We start from the raw sequence: 25,957 nt of genomic DNA, 5'->3' as shown, positions 1-25,957 counted from the left end.
AGAATGGATTGAGAACAGCCCTGCGGAGAAGGACTTGGGTGAAAAACTGAATCTGAGCTGGCAATGTGTGCTAGCACCCCGGAAAGCCAACCGTGTCCTAGGCTGCATCAAAAGAAGTGTAGCCAGCAGGTCGAGGAGGTGATTCTCCCCCTCTACTCTGCTCTCATGAGACCCCACCTGGAGTACTGCATTCAGCTCTGGGGCCTCCAACATAAGAAAGACATGGACCTGCTCAAGCGGGTCCAGAGGAGGGCCACAAAGATGATCAGGGGGATGAAGCACCTCCAATATGAAGACAGGTTAAGAGATATGGGGTTGTTTAGCCTGGAGAAGAGAAGGCTCCACGGAGACCTTCCAGCAGCCTTCCAGTACTTAAAGGGGGCCAACAGCAAAGATGAGGAGGGACTCCTTATCAGGGAGTGTAGTGATAGGATGAGGGGTAACAGTTTTAGATTAGATGTAAGGAAGAAATTCTTCACTGTGAGGGTGGTGAGGCACTGAAAGAGGTTGCCCAGAGAAGCTGTGGATGCCCCATCCCTGGCAGTGTTCAAGGCCAGGTTGGATGGGGCTTTGAGCAACCTGGTCTAGTGGAAGGTGTCCCTGCCCATGGCAGGGGGGGTGGAACTAGGTGATCTTTGAGGTCCCTTCCAACCCGAACTATTCTATGATTCTATGATCCGTCTTAATTTGCCTACATATGTACAGAAATTTGAGTTAGAACTAAACAGAATATTACATAGGGAAAACACCCCACATATATGGATTGTGATGGTACCCAAAATGACTCATTTCGAATTCAATGAGTGTCTATGGTAGACGCTAAACCAAATAATTAAAAAAACCCAAATAAATAATTTTTACCTCAGAAAGGAAACTGTGAAGGACTCATTCACCTCGACTCTTCCTGTCTTAAATGTATGGCGATCCAATTTGGAAGTGCTCACACACACCAAATCAATTAGTTAATTGAACCTTTGTTACAGACCTTGACTGAAATTTGTAATTTGACTGGAAATTAATCAGTCTGCATAGGCTTATGTTTCTGTGTTAAGACCTAGCTTAAACGGATGATCTCACCCAGAGCAATGTTCTATTGAGAACTGATCTCTTTTGCGCAAGAAACCTATCACAGTGCAAGCTTCTAGTCTTCTAATGCTCTATCTCTAGATGTGAATTGTATTTTTCAAGCAAAATTAGTTAAGTGCTAGACAATGGCATTTGGAATGGGAAATATGTGGACAAAATTTTCCATATTGAATGGGAAGAATATTTTCTGAAAAGACTGAAAACTCTAAGGGATAATTTGTAGATAAAGTGGGGAGATATAACCAAGGTGAATCATAAAAGCAATAGCTTTAATGAAGAAAAGAAAGAGTAGAGATTTTTTCTTTAAAGTTTCATTTCCACCTTGTTATAAAGGGACAAACTTGCAAATGGGAATGCAATTCTCCCCTCTAGCATGGTGCCAAATAATTATATGTATCACTGTATAATTACGTACATTCAAGGTTCTCCTAAAAAGCTTGATTTATTCAGAATTGTAAAGCCTATGCTTTTGATTGTAAAAGGTCTTTGTTTCAATCCCCACTTACATAATAGCTGCCATCTTGGCTGACATTTAAGGCTTGAACTAGATATAGTCAAGCTGAAAGTGTAAACTGTTACAGCTTGAGCACAAGTTCCAGGGTTCTTTTGTTAGGGCTGGAATAGGCTCAGAACATCTGCAGATTGAGCACACAAGGAGGCCAGTAGCACACAATCTCGAATGTAGTATGAGTCCGCTGAGCATGAATTTTGCTGGAGCATGGTTTAACACACTGTACACATTCACAGCTCCTATTGGTTTACACAGATATAAGAAAAGGATAATAATTGTTTCAGAAAATCAGAAGGAATATCACCAACTTTTTTTTTTTTTTCAGTAATTGTTTGTAGGGCAAATTCTTCTCCCAGATAGTACTCCCAGAACTTAAATATCTGGTGCAAAATATTAAACTAAAAGTCGAAGGTGGATGGAGGTGTGAAATTTGCCCATGATTGTGATGCAAATGATGGATAATCAATGAATGTGCTGCTTTCGCAAAAATATGAATCATCTTTGCAATGTTTTGTGATCAACTCTTTAAAGCAACAATGATCACTTATGTGCTTGTGTGCTCTGATGAGACTCAAAAGCTCGAGTACTCAGTAATTCTGTGGAGTTTGCTGGGAACTCATGACCTGTATACTGAAAACGCCGCAGGTGCTAGTCTGTAAATGAGTAAAATTCCCAAATTTACATATTGTGCAATTTCTAAAATTTCTGCATAGCAAAAAAGGGTACTTGTATAGATTTACACAAACCCTTCTCAACCAGAGAAATCAAGGGCAACATTTCTTTGTCACCAAGGGTTCCAAATTGAGCCTCTGAGGAAGGACTGAAAGTATCACCATATAGCAAGGTTGAAAAGCTATAGGGAAAATGGAGATGGGTACAGAACGGATCCATATAAACTGAAACTAAATAGAATGAAAAATGTCAGTGAGGCTTAACTGCATCACAATAATTTTTCTATGAGATATTTTCACAGAAGAGATGGTAGAATTAATTATGTCCAAATGTAAATGGACAAAGAACTTGAAAAAATAGTTTCAAATAATATCCAGACCTGAACATATTCTTATTCAAAGAATTCTTATTCTTATTTTTCTCTATTTGAAAAAAACTTATAAACATTTTTTGTCATAGTACAGTGTTCTCATTATCCATTTTGGTCTCCCACAGAACTTAGAGTACTGAAGTGACCTGTAAAAGCTGACTCGAGCATTTTTTCTCTACTGGAGTTCATTGTGGTCACTGTTTGAAATGCGGCTACTCTGATGACTGAATGCTAGAACACATGTAGGTATTAGAAGAAAATACTTTGAAGAGAGAATTGTCTCAGGAAAGTCCCCTTTGGCAGCCAGTCATGTAAGGTAAGTCGATAGTTCAGTATTTCTGCTAGGTCCTTCAGACACGCAAAAGTCTGGTTTCTTTCCAGCATTTATTAATAACTTTCTCTAATCTGTTTGTTTAAAATACTCCATCCTGTTCTAGAAGTTTAAAATCTTCTCTTTCTTAAACAGATTATAAATAACAAAGTTATGTATCTGGGAATGACAACATCAATGCTTAGAAGACTCTGCATCGCCCATTTATCTGAAGCATGTTTGCCCAGAAACATGACCTGCCATACAGCCTGGCTTTCTGTAATATGGTAAGTAGTGTACAGACAAAATTCTAAGGGTTTAGCTGTTATTTGCAAGAGGCAGTTTTCAGTAAATTCAGGGTCATGATATAGGCAGGAACACTGTCACATACTTGTCCAGCCTGTTTGGTTGTGAGCCTACTCCTTGACATGATTTTATCTTAGGTTGTCTACCACTTCTCAGATCAAGGTGTGCCATATAATTTAGCATAAATATTGCACAGATATAAAATGAGAAAAGGAAGGTGACAAAATGTACTTAATGTTTTACTGGAAGGATCTTGGATACAGCTGTGATGACAATGATAAGAGAAATTAAAGTGAACAGAAAAGAACCAGCATGCTGGATTTGGTAGATTTCTGGTTTGCTGTCGAATTAAATTTCACATGTTTATAGGCAACCTTTTCTAGCCAAAGAGTTACACCAGAATTTTGTCCCACCTTTGTCTATAATATAATTCATGAGGTTTTATTGATATGTAGGATTTGAATTAAATTGGCTGGTAGAATTAAGTATCATTTCCACAGCATAACTACACATGTGGTTCTCAATGACAACAATATTATAACTAATGTACTAGCAAACTGTACAAGACCTAACCACGATGCTTTTTATTTTCCAGGTGTCTGAACTCAGCTAGATTCATAAATCATGAATGTTGGACTCTGGAGGGTTTCTTGGTAACTCTGTCATGTAATGATGCTTGGCAAGGTTAATTTTCCTTTTTTTAAAGATCCGCATTTTAGATAGGAAACCAGTAGCATTCAAAGTCAGGTAGATCTTGATATTGGCTACTACGAAGAGAACTGAGGCAACATTTGGTTGTGGTGGCTGTCAGGGACCAAATCATGACTCTCCAGAGTTTTCTGCATGTTTTCTTTAGGCTCACCAGGTGTACGGGTTTTATACATGCATGAGGCTTAGAATGGGTGTGCAAAATACACACCAGTCTGTTAGCTACATGTATGAGGTAAAGGAGTAAAAGAAACCATGGTTTTCTAATGTCAACATGCTCATTCTTCACAAGGTGAGCTCTGCATTTTTGTCCTCTTTTTCCTGTATTTACCTGGACACACACACAGGTCACACAGCATAAAATATAGTTGAATGTTTTTTCACCATGATCTAAGGGCAATATAAACAAGAATTCCCTCAATTTGATGACAACACCACTGGGAGAGAATAAGGCAAATGCTTGTCCAAGTCTGTCAGTGGCTGTTAGTAGAATACTTATGTTTTGCAGTGTCTCCTGCCAGGATGCACTGCTGTTCGTAGCCATGCCTTGGCATCCTGAGTAGTCTTCAGAAGAACAAATAGTAGTCTTTGGCCTACACAGCCACAGATTGCAAACTAGGGACAGATTGCCCTAGCCAAGTCTGGAGGTGGTAATCTTTCAGTGATATCTCTGGAATAATTCTGATCCCTGCATGAAATCAAGGGCCCTTCTAGCCTGGTATCTGGTCTCTGAAAGTGACCAGCAGAAACAGTATAAATGGAAAGAGCATAAAAGACAGGGTAAGTACAGAATTATTATTTTCTTGCTATAACACTTCAGCTTCTATCATTCTTCTGACAAACTACACAAGTTGACTAACTTAGTAGCCCCTAATGTCTCCATCCTCTACAAATTTGTTCCATACTTTTTTGGCTTTAGCTACCACAGCATCATACGGCAATGAATTTCATACTGTAATGACATGCTTCTTTTTATTTGTTTTCAGTTGGCTTCATAATTATTTCATTGGTTCATTTTTACATTGTGAGAAATATGGAATCATTGTTTCCCTACATTGTTGCCTACATGATAATATTCACATCCTCCCTTCATCCCGTCTTTCTCTCTTTCAGCTGGTAAACAAATAACTTTTAAAATACTTTTATACACAAATATCTTTCTCTAGAAGATTTTCCAAAGAAATATTGGCAAAGTCTGGACTTTTAACACATTAAGATAGTAATTTTCAGAGAAAAATTAATTCTCTATCAATTCTGTAGACCTGCTGGTTTTCTTAAATGGAGCAGGTTCTTTGCAAGTCTGTTAAGGATAGTCTCCATAATTGGGTATTCTGAAGCCACTGTTCCTCAATACATGTCTAAAATTATATGATCTCACCACGCCAAAACAGTTCTCTTGAATAAAAATTTCTGGTACAGAGGATATTGCATTAGTGAAAGCAGTCATTATACTGTTCAAATTTGTTATATAGCACTCCAAACTAATAGCATTTGCCCCTTGTCACATTCTTGCATAGTCAGGTATTGATTACAACTCTACAACCCAAACAATATATATATCATCACCTCTTTTTATGACAACCTTACATGAAAGAAACTTGGATTTCTGAAAAAAATAGCCTTTCTCCTACCTTTCTTGCTGGCTTCCTCCTATTGTGCCTATTCTGATATTACTGAGGAATAGTAACCTCATGAGGATGGGAGGCTGAAAGAACTGCATTTTTCCAGCCTTAAGAGAAGGTTTAAGGAGAGATATGTAGACTAGGTCATCTACAACTACCTAGTGGGCGGCTGCAGAGAAAATGGAACCAGACACTTCTTGGAGGTACACAGTGGAAGGATGAGGGGCAATGGACACAAGCTGGAGCATGAGAAATTCTGACTAGATGTAAGGATAATTTTTTTTTCTTCCCTATTAAGAGATGCCCACAGGGCTTCATCCTTGACGACACTCAAAACTTTGACAAACAATTCCTTGTATACTTGCTTTAATTGGACTTGCTTTGAGCTGACCTGTTCAGATCACTTCCAGCCTCTATGGTTATGTCATTTTATGATTGTGCATACCTCCCTGATGCAACTTCTGCCCACAGCTGAGCCATAAATGAGTTCCACATATTCATATGTAACAGCAGGTGGTGATAGTTTCTTACAGTTGAGGAATAATAATTTCTATAATGCACAACAGACTGTTTCTTACAAAAAAAGTTAAAGGAATCAAGATGACCCCCTCTTCTCATTACATCTGGGAGAAGAAAAGTATAAACACGGGTAATTAGAATTTAACAGAGATTTCCAAAAAGGTCCAACAAGTAACGAAGGGATTGAAGGAAGAGCAGCTCTTTTTATTCAAATGAGTGAGTTAAGACACAGAGAGGGATAGTTCAGAGTAGTTTTGACATGAATAGTCAACAGGAAATCTCCTTTAAGTAGCTGAATTTACAGCAGCAGGTTATGTCCTTCTGGTTTTGTTGAATCCCTGAATGGCTAACACCTACAACAGAGTGTCAGCTGTGCTCTTGTAAGGGACCATTGATAATTTCCCTTCTTAGGATAAAGTTATCTTATGAATTGCCCTCTTTGCTTCTTGTCTTCAGGTCTCTTGTGTTCCAAGCAACTATATGTATGTTCAGTTTAAAACAGCTACTTAAGAATAGATGGTATTACTTGCTTGTTGTCAACATTTTTGGAGGAATCTAGTGAGGAAAGAGAGGAGTAATATAAACAGGATTTTTCAGCTAAAATCCTGCCCCTTCCACAGACATCTGAAAGCTGAAACACTTGAAAAAGAAGGTATGTGTATGACCCTATTAAAAGCCTGACACATGTTCCAAACCTTTTCTGGATTTTGTTCCTCCCTGTACCAGAGTGGTATATATACCACTTCTGCATATATTGCTATTACCTTAGTAATGTTTAGGATCTCAGAAACTTTTAATAAAGTCAGGCAAGGCTCACTGTTTAACAGCAATAACTGGCAATTATCCACTTAGGGGGTTAGAAAACTGCCTTGAGACTGTAAAGTACACTACCAATCATATCTTTGTAATTTAATGGAGAGCTACCGTAATTTAGTTGGTACGACTGTCATGTAATGGGCCACAGTAAATTCACTTGAGAAAAGAAGACCAAAGACAGGATATATACCACTGAAATAGCTCTGAGGGTCCTAAATTTATATTTTCCTGTAATGCTAAAGAGGTTTTTCAACTCATTTTCCTTTCCAAAGCCTAAATTCTCCAGACTGAATAAACCATCACTCATAAATTCACTATGACAAACAAGGAGGCGAGTGTATGTACATGAAATATAGATTTAATAAATATTCCTCGCATACAGGGAAACTGCTGATATGTGTATAGCCTACTGGTGTCCCGTCATGGACCTTTCACAAACTGTGACTGGTAATGTGCCATTCTTTTTGGTAAGGCTCCTGACAGCTGACTTAGTTACCTTATTTCAGTATTGCTTTTTCCTGATATACTAAAACATGCAGAGGCCCATATTCATGAGAATAGTGGGGAGACACACCTCAGAATCAAAAGATTGATCGCAAGTTATATTCAGTGCTGGAGGAAAGGTTGAAATATTTCTTATATTAACCGATCCATTTAGTAATGCCTAGTTCCAAAGTTTCCTCAGCTTATTAACTCTCAGGTCCACTTGTACCTTTTAATTATTAATGCAAGAATAAAACAATGTGGCCTTTTTCGACTGCTGAAGCTCTGCCAGTTCACTCTACATGTCTGTCTATCTAGATCTCAGTCCAGAACCTCAATCTTTGAACGCTTTATTAAAATAAGAAAAGAAAATACAGCTCTTTCTTTTTCCCCAGACTGTAAGCCTTCAGCTAAACTATTCAATAACATAGCATCTTTATTATTCACTGTATGATTTGCGCTTATATTATGATGCATTATTATTACACAATTAATCATAGTGGCGATAGTGAGGAAGATAGAGAACTGAAGAAGTTCTGAATAGACCTGCTTCAAAATATTATTTGTACATTAAAAACAATTTTTTATTATTATCAACATTTTTCAGTAAAAAATATCTTCAGCAATTGTTTTTATTTGAAAGAATAGCAAGGTCATAGAAAATGCAATATCATATTGCTTTTGGATTGCTAATTAAAATATTGAAAATTTTGGCTAAGGTGGGTATTTTCCTAAGGGAAAAAAAAGGGGAAAAAAGAAGTCATTCATTCTTCACAGTACTAAGAAAGCTTTGGCAATGTATTTGTTTCTGTAATAATCTTGTTGTCTTGCCACAGATGCAGGAGAGTTCAGTTTATGGAGCAATTTAATAAATAGGGCTGGAAATCAAATTTCTACCATGTTCTGTGTTTTTATTTGACATAAATCAACATTACTCTTATGCACACATTCCATTATAAATGCAATCCCTTCTCACTTTACTCTTTAGTAATGGGTAACACTTTGTATGAAAGAATGTGGTTTGCCTTATTCTTATTTTATGCTAATTTTGTTCAAATGCTCCCTCAAAGACCAGTATCTGCCTGTAAAGAACCTACCACATTCTGGGATTAATGTGTAGTTCAAAATGCACCAGTGATTGCCTGTATATTAGAGCTGGAATATTTTAAAAGCTACCGCATTCTAATTAGTAATATGAAAGATTCTTTACCTGGCTTGACTCTACAGAGCAGTGATTGCTGAAGAGGTTACCATTAATGTGAGATACAACAAGGGCTAATCAGGAACAAGTAAAACAATGTGTCACCTTACAAGAGCAATGATGATTTACTATCAGAATGCAATTGAATAACCACTTTCATCACCCTTTTGGTGTGAAAAAAACCACATATAAAAATATGTTGTCTTATTAAGTAACCCAAGCACACGTCTGTAAAATAAATCTGTTTTCTGAAAAAAAAGGCACTTAAAAAAAAAAAAGTCTTGCAACTCTGTTTGTGTAGTATGAAGGACACTTATCTTATTCACGAGACCATTTTTTTCCTCTGGAATGTAGACATTAAAGATATTACAATTTCCAATCTACTTGCAGTGTAATTGATTCTTTGATGTCCGTTTTCTGTGTTACAAACATTAAACAACTTGTCTGCAGGTCAGTGATGATTTTTATTTTAGTGGGGAGTTATATTATTTTTTTCTGTGTAACTGATGAAAGCTTTCAGTTATTTATTTATTTTCTTGAGACCACAGTGTATGACTTAAAATCCTATGTTCACTATAAAGGAATAAGAATTTTGAAGACACCTGACTTGGATAGGTTACTCTGTGCTTTCCTGACATCAGAAAGATACAGAAAAATTGCATGAATGTATAATTAAAGGCATTGAGAAACTAAACCAATCAAAATATACATACAGATTTTTAGAAGGAAAGATTAGTCTGGATAAACAAGAGATGATCAACATTTTTTTGTATTCTATAAAAAATGAAAAATATCAAAATATTTCCTGTCCTGAATAATACTAAGAAGTCATCATTTTGAGAGCTCTTTTCCTAATTTAAAATGTGCAGACAAAAAGGTCTTGTGTCTATCAAACTATTTAAACATTAATGCTTTGTCTTGACCTTCAGTTCTTTTCTGTAATACTTCACTTAATTTTTGAATAAAAGCAATTTCTTATCTGGAACAAAGAATTTTCCAGTTTGGCAACATCAAAATGGTACATTTGAAACATTTGTTTTCAAAAATGTACTTAACCAAGAAATTTCATCTGAATCCTGACTGTTCCTTATAAAAATTGAGAAGGAGAATGAAATGAAGGGAAGAAAGTTTAAACACTCATTTCTTTCTTTCTTTTTTCTTTTTTTTTTTTTTTTTTTAAGACTGTTTCTGGATATCTAGTATCTATAGGAAAAAAAGGATTTAAAAAAAAATAAATCTTGGTAGGATAAGTATCAAGTAAATCATTATTAGAGTATGTATTTTCCAAAGAAGATAATTTTCTGATATTGTATTTAAAACAAATTTGGCAAGCAAAAAATTTGGGTTCAAGGACATAAAGTGTTAATATCTATTTGATAATAAAAGTATCTCCAAAAGGAAAATGGCATATATCCTTTTCTTTCAGGTTTATCAAACAAACTGGAGAGTTCCTGTAAAATTCAAAGGAGAAAATAGTATTTTGATTGACGTCAGGAAGCTGTTCTGGACAGTATCAAGGACAAATTCTTGCATTGCTAAAAGCTTGGTTAGACTATTCTCATGACTCAAGTATTAAGTCACTAAATGGTTTGCTTAGGAAGGCTTAGTAAATAATAATTAAAAAACCAACAACAACAAAAAAAAGTGAGACAAAATGTTCTATGGCAAAGATCTTGTTATCTGAAAGTTAGTGCTAAATCAGCTTAACAGGATCATATGTAGTAAACTCTTTGTCCATGCTCATTGGAATGTTTCTTTTAGTCTACCTGGTAGCCTGCTATTCCACTGTGGGTCTTGGAAGACCATGTGCTAGGACGTGGATCTAGACATTAGAAACTACTCCTTTGACTCCCTGAAAGTCAAATCCAAGATCTTTAGAATCATCAGTTGTAAGCAAAGTAACCAGCCAAGAAGAAGAACCTATGATGATGTACTAAACTACCAAATTAATGTTACAGAATTCCTTTAACATGATTCTACAATATGCAGAAAGGAAAAACATGCTGTTATGTAGGCTTCAAACTTAGACGTATGTGCTGCTGGTGGTCCAAGTCTTGTGAATGTCTAACAGTTATTAATAATGTTGAAGCATAAGAAGTGTTGAACCCAACAGCTCCTGGCTTTCAGCAGGACATTTAATGGTACTAATTATTGCCTAGGTACCACTGATTTCCCTTAGCAGATAGAACAGAACCTACCGTGAGAATATACGGAATGTAAATGTACGTAGTTTCTGAGAATATCTGGTTAATGCCTGTTCAGCACAGAGGATTAGAATGAGAAGGAGAAGTAGCACATTAAACACCCAGATATGCAAATCCTAACAAGCGAGTTAAAGGAGGCACTACCAACAACCACAGCTCTCAGTTCACAGGCTGATGGACCATTGAAGGGACTGCTTGAAGCCCTGAGGAAGTTCGGTCAGAACCATCAGCAACTGATAAGAAGAGGGAAACAAGATTATCACGAATTTCAGGGGAAAGAGCAAATTTATTGTGGGATATTTGAAAAGGCTTGTGGTGTTGCGCAAGACTTACTGTGCGGTGTTTAGCAAAAGGGCAAAGGGTGGGCAAAGGGTAGGCAAAGGGAATGAGCAAGGTGGATCAGGGAGAAAACATGGAAAATGGACAAGATGGGGGATAAAAATGTTACTTAAAGAAGGTACAGATCAGTGTGCTCTTGCCTAGCTAATCCCTCCACCTGATAACCAGTCCGGTCTTAATATCTTCTTATCCAACCCTACTCCTACTGGTTTTTCCTGGTGAGAGTGCTTGCTGTTGCGTGTGTGTGAGGATAGTGATTTCAAGGTGGAGTAGCTAGAATAATAGTTCTCCTACCAGAGCAGCTACCAGAGAGACCAGGGGTCTGAGAGTCACCTACTGGAGGCACCACAGATCTCTCCCACAGCAACGGCAGAGATTTCTTTGTGTTGGAGTGGGCATGGGTGCAAAATCTGACAGCAAACATTGAGCCTGATTGAGCAAGCACAAACAGGATCAAACCATATGTATTATTCATGTTTGTGTGAGCGCCGTTTGTCTCTGTGTGGTGCTCATAAGGGTGTTCTCCTTGTGTTTGTGTTGATTAGTTCCTGTTTGACTACAGGCAGGCTCAGCCTTGCTCTTGGCTGGACAGAGTCTGGGGACGGCAGCAGCCTGGCTGTAGCAGGCTGGGAAGGAGTCCCAGCCTCCCATGGGAGTCCTGGTGCCCAGCAAATTTGGATTCCCTTTAACATTGACCATCTGAAAATGTATAACAGGGTTAGCGTCATACAAAGGTGCTAATTCACTATGGGCATGTCATCATTCAGTGCTTCACGTTAGCCAAAGCAGAGAATGGTGCAGGTATTCTGCGGGGATCCCAGTTTCTGTTCTGAAGTTCTCCAGGTGTTTCTGCTGATATTTTGCCTTGTGGGTATAGCCATAATTTCCAAAGCACAGAAGAGAATAGGTCATTTCCAAGCCTGCCGTGTGGCACGTGGACACAGTTCGAGCTCCATACAAGGCCTTGCACCTAAACATATTGACCAAATGCATGAGAGCTACTGAAGGACAGAGCCGATGTAACATTTCTTCCTGATGGTCTCTTCTTTGGAAGTATGAAAACATGGTGAGTGGCTTTCTAAGGTTAGCAAGCAAATTGATTATGAACTGGAGTTTTGTCTACCAACAGTTTTTAATATGTAATCTTGTCATGAGTGAACTAAAGTCATTAATAATACAGTAAGCAAAATGTGCTACAGTTAACCTTAAATTATAACTTACAAAGAGCGTTCTTGCAGTTTCTGCTATGATTTATGGGCTCAGTTTATTCTATGCAAATTCATGCACAGTTTCTAATAAGAGGGAGGAGGAAAGATAAAAGAGCCCTGAATATTTTATAAGCTTTTTCCACTTACCTTAATTTAGAAATATGAAGCTGAATATGTAAGTAGAGAATAATTACCTATTACTAATCTCCCACATAGTTTATCTATTTCAGCCCTGAACATCCTGAGCAATGCAAAACATAACTGTTTTACTACCTGTACCACTGTAAATATGATAATTAGGTATACTTCAGTGCTAGTTTTTGCTGATACATGAGAAGATAGACACTGTAATATAATCAGGCAGTGCTTCGCTATTGTTTTATATCCCTTTTAAAAATAATATACCTGCTGTTCAGTATTTCATTCATTGGACACAGTAAAGTTAACTTTTAAGAGGATGATGCCCTAGATAAGTTCCTTGAGTGTGCTTTTCCAGATGCAATCCTTAAATTTTAGAAATGGTGTAACAAATTTGGGAAGAAATCCATGCGAACGGCTGCAGCAGAACTCAGTACCCTTTGCTTTGTAGCACAAGTACTTCACTACTCAGTACTCAGTTGAGAACTTGGCTCATAAAGGCACTTGGTCACCTATATCATATATTAGACAACTAGTTCCAACAGAGCAACGTGCAAGCCATCTAGGTCTAAAAGAGCAGTATGCAAACCCTCTTCCCATCTGTTTCTCCTGTTCCTGAGCTACTTAGGTATGATTGATCAATTCTGAAATTTAATCAGAAAATTGTTAAGCCTTTAGGTTACCTATCAGATATGCCACCATCCTCACTCAACTCAGTGTTTCTCTGGAGGACAGCCATAGTCCCAAATCCTCGTGCTATCAGTGAGTTTCATTCAATGACAATACAGTGGAAGGTTAAAATCTGTGGCTTGCATTTCAATTCAAAAATCTGAAGGAAGCTAAAGTTTTCTTTCATTGTTACTAAGTAACACTAATAGGAACGTAGATGGGGGGGTCCACTGATGGTAATTGAAGTCTTCCAAGAAAGAAAAACATACTGATGATTTTATTCAATGAATAAATACACGTTTGGATTCAAGAATCCCCATTTTTCCAGAGAACCTAATCTGACAGTGAAGATACCCCTGGCTCATACTTTTTTTCACCTCACCATCAATAGAACTCTCTCCAACTTTGAAGAATACTTGAGTTAATCACCTATATTATTGCTCTTTAAATTATCAAGGAAAGAAGAAAAGAAGGAAGGAAGGAAAAAAGGAAGGAAGGAAAGAAGGAAGGAAGGAAGGAAGGAAGGAAGGAAGGAAGGAAGGAAGGGGGGGAGAGAGAGAGTCCTGGTTTATCCAAAAGTACAATGAATCAGCTTTATACTGAATTGTATTTTTCATTAGTTAGTGAACAGGCTAAAATGTTTTTCTGTTATCTCCACTTCTAGCTATCACAATAAATTAAGAAAAAAATCACAAATGGCAAATAGACATCCTCCAATCAGGGGAAAAAAAATTTGTTTTCCTGTAAATCACAATCTCATGTTGCACTTTTCACTCCCCTTTCCAAACTATTTGCCACTAAGTATTTTTCATTCATTTGCATATCTAAAGCATACTAATACCAAGAGCTATCTCCCAGGTGAAACTTAGGTATGCAGTAGTCTTCAGCTTTTGCTGGGATCCTAAAAGACCAGTAGCTGTCTTTTCTGGTTTGAGTCTCATGGCCTTAGGTAGTCTTGTTTGCCACACCTAGCTCAAGATATCTATTTCGTGATGCTTCCTGATGTTTAGAACCTGCCTAAACACCGATATGACCCCCAAAGTGGATTTTTTCTTGCTACTTTTATCTGTGAATCTGCAGCCAGAACTGTCTGTCTAAACGTGGCTACTGAAGTTGGCTTCACTCAAAGGCCAAAGAAGAACATCTGAATCAGAACCAACGTAATTTTATTTGGGGAAAAGCAGGAACTGCCAGTTTGGAACTGCACTTTCTGTGACATATCCAAAAACCGGGACCTGTAGCATTGTGACAAGTGTTCAGAATACCAGATGTCCTGATGTATATGTGCAGTTCAGTCAGTGAAGATGAAGTGTTAACTTTTGAGAATACTGTCCCTCTTAATGCATCTGCTCTGGTTATCTTTTGTTTCAGGAGGAAGAATATATTTCAAATTTGAGTATTGAGTGAAATTTGAGGGGGGAAAAATAACCTAACAAAATCAAAACTCTAATATTATTGCATGCTCAGAGTTCACTGGGATCCTTCTAGAAGATTTCTGTTGAGTGACAGCTATAGCCAGTTAGTGATCAGCAGCTTTTCCCTGTGGCAAATTCATGTTTCACTGGACAGCTTACCAGTTATTGAAATTTTCCACTGATAACAGAACACAACCAGTTATCCTGGATATTTTATTTGTGCTTTAACTGGAGGGTGAAAAAAAAGAAAAAAAAAAAAGTTAGCCTCTAGCTCTTCAATGGCATGCAAAGGCTATTTCTTTTCCCACTGGGGAGCAGCAGAAGTGGCTTGGAGTGAAGAAACCCAACTTCCTTGGCTTCATCTCCCTTCTCAGGACTTATGAGAGTGACCCTGAAAGGTATTAGATGCTCTTTTCCCAGCAGACTCTAGCCACAGCTGAATAACAATTCCTTCCATCTGACTTTTGGCAGCTAGCTGAGCTACCTAAATTATCAACATATTTGCCCTCTGGCTTTTACTATAGTTGGTGGAAAGAAATAATCATCTCTAGATATCATATTCCTATGCTCCACTTTTAACTCCTAAAGCAAAAAATGATACTAATTTGGTTTATAATTTTAACCTTAGTTAATAGTATAATTAACAGAATGAAAATCCATATAGAACTTGAAAATGAATTCCTAATTCTTAACTCTTCTATAAGGTGTGTAATTACATTTGTGCAAAATGACCCATGAGTCATCCCAGCTGAAACAGCAGCAACAAAGTGGCATGAACACTAGCATACTTTGTGAATTCAGTGGAAGACTTCTTAAACAACAACCTTTACACAGAATATGCTTTTCTGAAGGCTACAAAAGCTTTAAGTCATTTATCAGTTGTTTTACTCAGGGCTGTCCCAGAGACTGATGCGTTTTTTTCTATCTGTTCTTCTTTTGTTCAAGAATGTTTGTCGAGTAATATCTCAGAGTTTTCACCTTTTGTCCAAAATTCCCATACATGTAGAAATGTTTAAAATGGCTACAGAGCTCCTGAAAGCATCTAACTTCTTATGCTTTCTGGATAACTACAGGTCAAAATTGGTAGCTTTACCTTCAGACTGCTGGGAATACATGCTGAAGTCACTTGGGAACTTTGGCTAAAACAGTTTGTCAGGTTAGACTCAGGAAAAACCATTGAGAAAAATGCAGCTCTAAGATATCCATATGATGAATTGCTGCATACAGCAAACAGAGGTTCTAAGTTTCATCCATGCTATCAGTACCGGTTACTGTCATGGTCTCCCTGACATGGTCCTGATCTCTGTCTGGAAGAGCACTAGGTCTCAGGGGCCAAGTACCAGGGAGCATGCTGACAGATGACCTCAGTGGGCAATCATGAGGCTGTACTCACCTTTAGTGGGGTTTATTAACACAGAGCTAGCCTAGAGCAACTCAGGGGCTGAACTTACTGGGCACTCCTTACACAGAACCCTTGTCTACCCCCTTTTCCAAAGATTTTTCATTAAAGGACAAATTCAAAAGGTCTCAGTTTGCATGGAATAAAAACATATTTGGAAATCACGACAAGTGTATGTACATATGTGTACATGTTGTTGTCAACTGAGGACTTTCAGCCTATCTGTGTCTTTCTGATGAAGGTGTCAGCCCTTGACAGCTCTCAGTCTCCATTCTTCGAGATAGTAATAAAGCAGAAGCTGGTAAACAAAAGATGAGCGCACCAGGCACTAAGAACTTTGCTGGAGATTGAAAGGACTGTCATTTCTAACTGGAGAGGAGCAAGATTCTTACAGGATCAGACCCATCGGTCACAGGAAGAGAGGTGGGAGAAGATGTCAACTTATTGCACTGATTGCCAACGACTGGAGAAAGAACAAATAGGCTTATTAGCCCCAGTTTTATGGTGGAAAATTAATATAAACTGAATCCTTGGATGACTGGAACACAATGAATGTCTCTCTCTGTCTTACACACACTCATGCATGCACACATACCTTCACTCTTTTTTCTTTTTTCTTCCTAAGATGTAACTGCTCTGGGAGAAGGAAGATTGCATTTCTTCGACAACTCCATTGTTTATAAGAAGCTGTCGGTATTGATCAGTGGTTAAGGCCGACAGAAAGAAAACGGTTTACACTTTCCATTTTAAATGTGCGAAGACTAAATAATCTAACAACCAGTGCTGGCCAGCAGCTCCCTCTCGCTTGCATTTCCTTTGTTGCCTCATATGTGGTTGAGTACTCTACATCTCCCAAAGGAGACCTAGCAACTGGATCTCCAAACCACAGTGGGTGATAGCCCCTGCTCTTTCCCACTGCTCCCCTAGCCTCACAATTATATCTCTGCAATAATAATAAAACACAACAAATTTTGTTGCCTTAAATGTTTGCCTTATATGAAATGAGGACAGGAGTGGGAGCATAATGTGTATGTCCATAGGAAGGAGGTGTGAAGTAGAAATTCCATGTTTTGTTTTGTTTTGGTTTTTTCTGGCTGAAAACAAAGAGGGTAATATTTGTTTCATTTCCCTCCATTTCAAAACAAACTTCTCTTTTTTGATTTAGTTCACTTTAAGAAGTTAAATTAACAAAATTTTGGTCAAATCTCAATAGTTTTATGACCTCTTGATCCGAAAGAACTTAATTTGGTTTTTTTTTTTTTTTTCTGCCAGGGGAAAACCAATCCAAAACGTTTTTTTGGCTCTCCTCCAAACTTAGATTTTTAGCTATTTCTCAGGCCGTAATGTAGAAAGGGGATTTTCTGGCATGCTGGTGTTGTCACCTAAAGTAAACCATTCACTAATGCCAAAATAACAACCACAGATCATACTTTTAAGAAGTGCAAACTTCATTTAACCTGCATATAACTTGGGGAGCACCAAATTTTGCAGAACAGTGTTTGAGCTGCTCAATTGAATTTGTGTGCATGAAAGCTAGTGTATACCACAGGGAGTTCATCTTTTTGATTTTCCTGGCTTATTCTTATTACAACTGATCCAAAATTGGAACTTCTTGAATAACTGAATGCACTGGGGAGCATTGAACATAAATGTGGCTAATGAAAAGATTTGCTAGCCATAGCAATTCCAAACTCAGACAGAATTCAAGGGGATAATTTATCTGTTGATTATCCATAGGGGTTTTGAGTATTTCAGTCTAAAAGGAACAAAAAGAAAGCAGTTTTTGAAACCAAATGGGTGCAGCAGGCAGGGTTCATATATGAATTTCTGTGGGAATAAAAACTAAAGGTATTCTCTAAGGGTTAAAATGCCACTGGCCTGTTCCCCAGACACCAAGACAGACTTTTTAATTTTCCCAAATGTGTAAAGAGGACGAGAGGGGGAAGAAACAAAAAAGGAAACCTACGTTAAACAAAGCCAGTGCTAGAAGGGAAATGAGAATGCCAAGTAAATGGTGGGTATAGATGGTACCTGCCAACAAGTCAAGCTGTTTGATAGCACTCCTATGTAGACCCGAGGGGGGAATTGGTAATGCAAGAAAGAAGGGTTAGCAATACCTTCCAGGGCTTTTATGAGGCTTACTATCGATCACAAACCTTTGTTGTCGAGGAAAAAGGTAAAAGAATATCTAGATAAATTGGAATTGACAAAGCTAGGCAACTTAGAGAGAGAAATCTCTTGAGTCGCCTGTAACCAAAGAAGAGATATTGAAAGTGATACAATCAATGTAGCCCAGGAAGACTCTGGGGAAAAATGACTTTACCCATCAAGTGTCCATAGTTGGAGGCATGTGGCTGGTATCAGGTTTTTTTGGATGATGTGCTCACTGAGGCTTCTATCCCTTCTATATTTCATGCTGTAATTTCAGGATTTACTTGGGATCAAATGGAGACCATCTTAATAACTTACACAACTCTACAGTCCCTTTCAGTTTTAGGGGATCCAGCAGTCTTTTCAGCATTAGGAGAGAGATCTAAATTTGCATGGGAAAGTTGTAAAACAGAGGAAAGGGAAAATGGGGTTACTCTGTGCCATCCATTTATTTGCTCCTCCAGAGGAACAAAGAGAGATTGAGGATACCCAAAGAGTAAAAATGCCTTCAGAAACAGCTCTTAAAAAAAGAACTGGGTCAAAACGTGTAACTTAAAAGCCACTGAAAGAAAAGGAAGACAAATTATAAACAGAAGCAAGAGTAAGGCAGGCTGTTGAATTCACAGAGCTCAGAGTACTAGAGTAAGGAAGGAAAACCATCATTTTCCACCAGCCTTGAGTTTTTATCCTTCATTCATAAATGAGGCTAATCTCCCTAGCCTATTCTGTGGTCATTGTTGAGAGACACATTTGTTTGGAGACCAGTTTACAGCCAGACTTTAATCTAAATCCTTTCTGGATCTCTGCTCTCTAAATTGACAATTTTTCATTCATTATAAAGGCATCATAAGGATTCTAGCTTGGCAACTTAGCTGGACAAATCAAGAGATTCTAGCTGTATAGAAGTACTACACTTGAGCCACAGACTCAGAGACACATTTTAGGAGCAGATTGAAACCATTCCTCATCTTCATGCCTGAATAGGCCACATAGAACAGTAGGAATCTGTTACTGGTTAGGCTAAAAAAATAGATTTGTTTAATTTTTGTGAGTCGTTTGAGCTTGTGAGGGTAGATTTAGAGATCATAGGTGCAATACGATTTCAACAAATTTTACAGTAATTCAGTAGATTTTACAGTATTGGAGTAGATTTCACAATATATGCATAGCTTTGCCCTAAGTTGTAATGATAGCCCTTTTCTATATATCAGCTGTGGTTTTCAAAAGCAAACTTAAGTAACATTTAATCTTGAGCATGGATTGAATATAGTATGGTACCTTTTTTAGCAAGATCTCAACTTTGTCTGCTGCCAGATGAAGAAGGGTATGCAAGCAATCTAAGTTTGAACAGTCAATAATGGCAACAAAATATGTCCACACATCTTCTGGGTATATTTAAAAATGGACCAGAGGAGTCCCCATCCCTCCAAGAAATCCTGAGTTCTTGTAAGTGTCATATAATTGACTCCATCTACTGACACCCATTACTCCAGGTGAACCAAAACCCCTGTAGGAAAAATTCTCCACTGTTGACTGTTGGCCAAGGAGAAAAAAGTGACAAAATGGCCAAGGACTCATCTGTATGTCAGTTCCTGCAGCAGTCTGCGGGACAGTTACATTTTGACATGGGGAGAAGGGGGCAAGGAAGCAAGTGGAACAAGGGGACACATGCAAGTCTTGTGAAGTAATTAGAGAACAAAGGAGAAGAACCAGTGGATAGCTAAGCTGTATTCACCTCCCTTTAAGCCTATGGTTCCAAAGATATGGAGATGCCCGTCCCTCTCCATCAGTTACAGAGGGAGCTTAGGATATCCATTTCCTACCTCAAAGACTCAGTTGTGCACTTAAAATCAGGTGAGAAGAATCCAAGCCTTTATTCATATAAACTTTGGTCTATTAAAATTAGGTTAACTCTCCTAACCTCAGTTCACCCTGCCACAGCTCCCAGCCATTCTGGGTTTCCCACACAGAACTGAGTGCTTCCAAGGGGGAATTACTGCTGAAGAAAGATCCAGTGGGCAAAGTGAATCTTCAGGTTTTCTCTCTCTCTTTTTTTTTTTTGTTATTTCCTTGGGAAGGGAGCAGACAATATTATTTCAAAATTTTTCTTCAGCAGTGTTGTGACAGCCAAATCAAGACCTCTAATCTTTGCAAGAAAAACTATGCACATATGTCTCTGAGTCTATACCTAGTTATCTGTATCGATGTGAGGATTCACCCACATCAGTCTTAACGTAAGGACCAAGGCACTGGGACTGGTACAATTTCAGGAGAATACACAGATCTGCGTATAACTTTGTGCTGAAAGGTACAAAATTATAGCTTCATTGGAAGAACAGCCATGGCTAGAGTAGCCCTTAGGGCATAGAACACTGCTGTATCAAATGATACAGCCTCAGCATGTGAATATAAGGACCACAATATTGAAGGTTTTACATACTTAATTTCCTGGCAGAGACCAAGCTGCAGTGATTTAAGCACTTGTTTGCCTTATCCAGGGCCATTTGCCTATGCTGCTTTTAGCACCAATGATGATATACTAAAACCTTTTGTTTGTGGGGGTACAAAATAAGAACTTATCTCCTAATAGCAGCAGTTTTGCTATGTTTATGTCAGTGCTGCAGTACATGAGGACTGGCATGTCTCTGCTGATTTAAATTCTCCTGAATACAAGCCTTCCAGAGCTGTAAATAGAGAAAGGTTAAGGCCAGATCTTCCAGCTCAGATGAAGTTGCTTCATCATTTATTATTGTTCAGTTACAATCAAATCATTGATGTTCTCAACGTTGCTGGGGCTACTGCATGATGCAAGCCACATGAGTGAGATAGTGGGAAACAAAGAAGAGAAAAATAATAATGTAGAAAAGAATAGAGCTCTTAGCACTTGCATACACAATCATATGGGAAATAAAGCCCAGAATGGTGCAGCAAAACTATGTTTATTTTTTTCTCTTTCCCGTTGTTCATGCATGATTTGAAAATCGTTTGCATGAGAGAGGAGGAAAAATAAAGTTAAACATTCTCAGGAATGTTGAGATGTCAAAGTGCAGCTTTTTTCCCTTAAGCATATAAAATATTAAGAATGCTCAGCAAAAGCCAATAGGGAAGCTGCTTAGATAAGAAGATGAAAACTTAATTTTAATGCACAGAGGACTAACTCATACACTTCTAGTACAACCTCAATAAATTTTAATATTTTAGTATTTAAAAGTAGTGTCTCTCCAACAATATATTAAAAGTTGCTTGTGTCTCTTTTTACTAACACTCTAAGTTGTTCTGTTTCTCTCTTTGCCTCTCTTGCTCTCATTCTTTTTTTCCAACATGTATAAGGGACTACCTTACATGCATTTTTTTCTTGGGAACTATCAGTATAGGGTGATCAATAGATTCCTGTCTTTCATAGTGTGGTATTTCCTCTATACTCCTCTCTTATTGGAGAATAGAGGGTTCTTGCAAATAAATAGAGGCCAAATTCAGTGCACTGAAAACACTCATCTTCAACAACAGCCCAGCTAAGTTGCGGTGGAAGATTGCATAGACATAGTCAGAGTACTTCTCAATTAATTACTTTGAAAAAATAACACATAGGAGCCAAGGTTTCAGTGCAGAATGTAAAAATGCAGCCAGGAACTCAAGTGAAGATAAATGTGTTTAGGCCAAGCATCTCCATGGCTTTGTGCCTGTATTATCGTTACTGTCTGAATTATGTAGTTTAAACCTACCTCATGTATATCTGCATGGGTGAGGTGCCCCATTATAATACAATATAGACATGCTTGGAGAGGAAATCCTTATCTTCCAATTAAAACAAATACAAAACCAAAGAAGAAAGTGGAGAGAAAAAAAAAAAAGAAACAAATTCTTGATTTACACATTAGTAATGTACAGAAATGGCCCTAGGAAAAAAGAAAAACAACTTTAAAAATAAATTTAAAAGCTACAAGTTCTGTGCTGATTTCCAGGTGGATCCCTAAAGATCAAGGAATCTTCTTTTATTTCTAACACTGCTTTTATAGGGTGCCTGGGAAAATGTACTTACTATAGTCATTAACTGCTCAGCTGTCAGTAAAAGAGGTTAAATTGTCTGCCTTATACCTCCATTTAGGCATTTATCTCCACCACCACATACCTGACTCATTTTGTAACAGAGCTAGCAATAGGCAAGTCATTTTTCTTGCATTTCCCGCCGTAATTTTATTGGAAAGCAGCACAGATTTAAGTTGATGTGAAGAGAGAACTCTCTGAAACTAAGTTCCTTTTATCTGAAGAAATACTCTCTTTATTTGCAACTAATAATCTTAGACATAACTGGATAATATAAACAGAGCAGTGCACATTAGAAAAATGGACGTGTGTGTTATATACAAAAATACCAGCCTTTACTGATCACATTTTCCTCTTCATCATACTACATTTCCTATTTATCATACCATCATAGTACTTAGCAAAAGAAAAGATTGACTAAATACTATCTGTAATGTTATGACAGAAAGGGCTGGTATTTTTATTTTATTTTATTTTATTTATTATTAGTATTAGTATTAGTATTATTAATATAATATTTTTTATTTTTTTAAGCTTCATTCAAAACAGCTTTGGATTTTAGAATGATATTCAATCAGAGAGACATTTAGGAAAATACAAATATTTCTGATGATATGTGTAACTTCTTTAAAAAAAGTAGCAGTACTGTTGACTGTGAGCATTTCCACAAGAAACAGCTCTTACATGTTCAAATGTGTAGAACAAGTGAAAGCACCCTACAGTAGCATCATACAGAACCTCCCAAATATAATCTAGTCTACCATCATATCCTTTTCTTTCTTGACACTTTGGGAAGAGTCAGTTTACCAATGCCATCCAAGTGCTTGTTTAATTAAGTGTTTAATAGGCAATGATGTTTCTGGAATTTCTCAAACTATTCTACCTAAATAATGATAACTGAAATGCAGCCCAAATATTCCTTCCTCTGTATGAGTGTTTTACAGTCACTTAAGATCAGTCTAATAATTCTTCTTTTGTATACTTGCAATTTTTTATTACAATAGAGTCCGTCTTTTTATTTTTCCAACACCAAACAATTTCTAGCATTTTTCTTTAATTGCTTATTGTACACTTCTTTCTTTCTTTCTTTTAATTTTTTTTCTTTTTTTTTTTTTCCTTCTGGTATTTAGGTGTCTGATCCTGTTTGTGACATTCTAAGAACAATCTCCTTAACGAGGCAGCTGTTTATGAAACAGAGCTCTCTGGAGTGTTATTATCATATGAACTCTGGTAAAAATATATCTCTGCTCCAGAGAGCCTAGTTCAGACACATCCAAGATGGATATGTAAGGAATCAGGCTAGAGATAAAATGTTCTGATGAAAAATGTTTGCTTGCTTGTATGTTTTTCCTTTGAAAAATGAGTGTTCATTATATTCAAACTTGTATGTAGGGACTGTCCATTTTCATGATCTTTCTGATTTTGGAAAGCAATAGTTTGGAACAGAATAATATATTTCTTTTAAAATCTCAGTTCAGACCTAACCCTTTCCTTTTGAATTGGCATTTGAATTAAAGTAGAATTTGAGTGGCATTTCAATTTATAATGCCAATTTGATACAGAATTTATGCTTCACATCAACTTTTCAAAATGAAACATTTCTTTTCAATCTACCTTTTTATTCAATGTTTCATTTTCACCTGTCAAAATATTTTGTTTTAATTGAAAAAAATAAAGCTACTTCACACTTCTGTATCAATTTCTTTCTGAAACTTAGTTTTTTATCATTCTAACCTGGTGTATGTATCAAAAAATAGCTGTAATAGAATTTTCAAATACACAGAAATGGTATTTTAACTAATTCAATTTATTTTTAAAATTAAATAAATTAAATTGCTATAAAATTCTGAAGAGAAGTTTGGAATGTTCAAAAAAATACCTTAATATAACTACAACAATTCCTAAAGTAATGTTTAATTTCCCTTTGATGATCAATGAATAAATTGGACAGGTTTATACAGATGTTATACACATCATGATGAAGTGGGTCTTAGATGCCTACATGATCTTAAAACACTATGAAAAAGTCCTTTAAATTCTTTGTAAAATAAGTAAATTTTAAAATAAGTATAATTATTATAACGGAGCGAATTCTTTGCATAACTTATAAACCAGAAAAAGTAAATAGTTAGGATTGACTTAGAAGTAAAGAAGCTGTAAATTTTAGTATTATTATTATTTATCTACCTATTGAAATCTGAATGACATTACAATTGGTATTTTTTAAAATTCCTTACAATTCTACTTGCAGTTTGGACTCGTTTTTTTAGAAAGATGGAAAAGATATTTTTGTTACTTTTTTTTTCTTTAACCATAAGGTTTCAATCTTATTTTCCAATTTGTAATTAACTTTTTTAAAGAGCAGTTTCATGTAGGAGTTCCCCAACAAAATAAACACACTTTGAAAATAACAAATTAAAAAGAAAACCAATGTTATCAAGCATATTTATCTGAGCAGAAGCAGTAGGAATTATTTTTGTTATTAGCGAAACCAATTTGCTCATCTTCCAATAGCAGTGTCTCTAAAATAGGATTAACTTTAGGTCACAGTCTTAGTTGCAAATTATATAACTGTTGAAATTATATACCATATAGTACAGAACAATTAAAAAAAAAACAACCCTTACTCCTGTTTATCTTTTTTTCCAACTGCTTTGCTTACATTCTTCATAAGAGGGCCTAATACTGCCCTACACACATATTGTGGACAATATTTTGCACATGAACTATAGTAATTGATAACTAAATGTTGCCCACATAAAACCCAAGCCTATTAAAATATTTACAAATCTTAGCAGAAATAAATATGCATAATAGACTTCATCCTATTCTGACAGCCATTTTGAGAAGCTCTTTTCTATTTGCACAATGAATTAAAGCAATTATTGTTCATTCTACTGTAAGCCCCAGAGGCTCCATTATGTTACATAGTCTAGAAGGGTGCATAAAAATACAATCCTCGTCCTGAAAACTTTACTGTGTGCATAGGGAGGAAAGAAAAAAAAAAAAAAAGGGAAAAATTAAGACCAATGAAAAATGTACAAGAAGTGAACTGATATTCTCACAGCTGCATAGAAGATCTTTGGAACCACCAAGGAGAAAATGGAGGTTTACTTTGCTCGGTACAGTCTTCAGGCCTAAGACCACAGCTCAGTACTTAAGGATAAATTAAGAAATGAGACTTCATCAGCATTTTTTTTGTTTTTAAACAAGAGTGGCTGACTTCCCAGACCAGGTGGGGCGGGTGACATTGAGCACATGTTCTTGACTCTGCCACTCACCTTTTCTAGTCCTCTGAGCAGATTTAGCACTCAAGAGAAACCAATTCTCTGCAGATCCCAGCCTGAGAGCGAGCTGACATACACACAGGACGAGGACCCTGGGTAATGCAGGAATGAACTGAATTGACCATCTAAACCCATCCTAGAGACGTTCATTCGCTCCACCAAACCTTTTTACACATGTACCTGCAGCGCCTGTGTTAGGAGATAGTTGTTCTAGACTACCTGTTCAACACATGCAGAGAAGGGCATCACTGGATGGCAATTTTGCCCTCTAGAAGGTCTCATTTTCCAGAATAAAATGCCATTCCTGGCCTCTAAAACTGCATGTGACATCTAGAAACTAAGTTGCCAACAGGCTCACTACAGGTAAGTCTATTAACAGCTGGAATTGCTCTAGCCTGGAGTAACTTGATATTGTTGAAAGCAGTGGTAGATCTCCACTAATATCAACATAGGTTAGATTTTGTCTTTCATTAAAAAGAGAATGTTTTTATATCTATGC

Source organism: Buteo buteo, chromosome Z (genome assembly GCF_964188355.1).
Source record: "Buteo buteo chromosome Z, bButBut1.hap1.1, whole genome shotgun sequence".
NCBI classification, from domain to species: domain Eukaryota; kingdom Metazoa; phylum Chordata; class Aves; order Accipitriformes; family Accipitridae; genus Buteo; species Buteo buteo.
Note: the sequence above shows the minus strand (reverse complement) of the source record.